Genomic DNA, 2,500 nt, shown 5'->3' with positions numbered 1-2,500 from the left:
AGACTCGTTTTCGCTACGGCTCCTGTGGCTTTCCTTAACCAAGCCACTGCATATGAGTCGCTGACTCATTCTTCAACAGGCACGCGGTCAGAACCCTGGCTCCTCCCATTGCTTGGGAGCTTATGGTTTCATGTTCTATTTCACTCCCCAATAGGGGTTCTTTTCACCCTTACCTCATGGTACTACTTCGCTATCGGTCACCCAGGAGTATTTAACCTTGCAAGGTGGTCCTTGCTAATTCACACGGGATTCCACGTGCCCCATACTACTTGGGTCAGAGCACAAGCTAGTGATGCTTTAGACTACTGGACTTTCGCCATCTAGGGTGCAATATTCAGGTTGCTTCACCTAGCAGAACGACGCTTGTATTGCTCTCCCACAACCCCATTTTTACAGTTTAGGCTGCTCCCATTTCGCTCGCCGCTACTATGGGAATCACTTTTGCTTTCTTTTCCTCTAGCTACTAAGATGTTTCAGTTCGCCAGGTTGTCTCTTACCTGCCCATGGATTCAGCAGCAGTTCAAAAGGTTGCCCTATTTGGGAATCTCCAGATCTATGCTTATTTTCAACTCCCCAAAGCATTTCGTCGATTACTACGCCCTTCTCGTCTCTGGGTGCCTAGGTATCCACCATAAGCCTTTCCTCATTTGAACCTCACCCTTCACTTTTAAGGCTATGCCATCCTAAGGTGCTGCTAAATGGATGGATCTTATCAACATCTAAGAATGATAAATCATAGATCGAACCGCCGAATCGGAAAAATTAGGTGCTATTAGAAAACTTTGTATCAGCTAAGTTCACGAGTTGGAGATAAGAGGACTCGAACCGCTGACATCTGCCACAGGGTAAACCACCAGCTCTCAGGTCCCCTGACTGATTCTACCATAGAGGCCAACAATAGACAATAACTGCCCCCCGAACACGGCTTACAACTTTCATCGTACTATGCTCTCCAAAGAGCAACTCTTCTAAAAATCTCACTCAAAAGGTGCTGAGTTAGATGCCCATTCTAACTAAGAATTCTTGTCATTATGGAGGATCCAACTACAGGAGAACCAGGAACGGAGGGCTTTCCCCCTTTCTGCCCGACTCTTTGGTCTTAAGAACGCTGGTTTTACGAATGAGTCATTGCCCTTCTCCGACCCTGACTGCCCAACCTGAGAGCGGACAGCTAATGCGTTCCACTTATTGAATAGGGTTCTATGGTCGGTCCGTGACCCCTGCATGTCGAAGGCGTCCTTGGAGTGATCTCATAGTTCCTACGGGGTGGAGATGATGGGGTCGGTCTATGGATTTTCCTTCCCTTTCTTTTTGTGTATTTCGCTCAAAGGGTTGAAGGGAAAGAGTGCATCAAGCTGTTCGCAAGGGCCAACTTGATCCTCTTCCCTAGAAATCTTAGATGAGGGAACCCTGGGAGAGACACTGACGCCAACTACCATCCACATATGATCCATACTAGATCTGACCAACTGCCCATCCTACCTCCTCTACATTCTTGACAGCCCATCTTTGTCTCAGTAGAGTCTTTCAGTGGCACGTTTCGGTCCTCTTCCCCATTACTTAGAAAAGGTGAGCCACCAGTTCAGGTACAAGATACTATCATTACCGCCTGGACAGTTAGATATCCAACCCATAATCACAACGACCGAATTGCAAGAGCGGAGCTCTACCAACTGAGTTATATCCCCCCAAGCCAAGTGGAGCATGCATGAAGTAGTTAGATGCTTCTTCTATTCTTTTCCCTAGCGCAGCTGGGCCATCCTGGACTTGAACCATAGACCTCGCCCATGAAGTAAATCATCGCACCTACGTTCCAACCAATTGGGAGAGAATCAATAGATTCAATTTTGGGAGTGATTCATCCTTCTCTAACGCAGCATACAACTCTCTGTTTTACTGCGCTCTACAAGTGTGCTTGTTCCCCCCTTCTCGGGGAACATTTCATCACGGAAGAAAGGACTTACTATGTCGGGATCACTAACTAATACTAATCTAATATAATAGTATAATATATCTAATATACTAATATATCTAATATAATAGAAAATACTAGTATAACAGAAAAGAACTGTCTAGTCTGTATACTTTCCCTGGTTCTGTTGCTACCGCGGGCTTTATGCAATTGATCAGATTAGATAGATATCCCTTCAACATAGGTCATCGAAAGGATCTCGGAGACCCACCAAAGTACGAAAGCCAGGATCTTTCAGAAAATGGATTCCTATTCAAAGAGTGCATAACCTCATAGATAAGGTCACACTAACCTATCAATTTGGGATCTAAATTCGAGATTTTCCTTGGGAGGTATCGGGAAGGATTTGGAATGGAATAATATCGATTCATACAGAAGAAAGGGTTCTCTATTGATTCAAACACTGTACTTATGGGATAGGGATCGAGGAAGTGGAAAACCGAAGATTTCACATGGTACTTTTATCAATATGATTTATTTCGTACCTTTCATTCAATGAGAAAATGGGTCAATTTCTACAGGATCAAA

The sequence above is a fragment of the Capsicum annuum genome, unplaced genomic scaffold, assembly GCF_002878395.1.
Source record: "Capsicum annuum cultivar UCD-10X-F1 unplaced genomic scaffold, UCD10Xv1.1 ctg5104, whole genome shotgun sequence".
In the NCBI taxonomy this organism is placed as follows: Eukaryota; Viridiplantae; Streptophyta; class Magnoliopsida; order Solanales; family Solanaceae; genus Capsicum; species Capsicum annuum.
Note: the sequence above shows the minus strand (reverse complement) of the source record.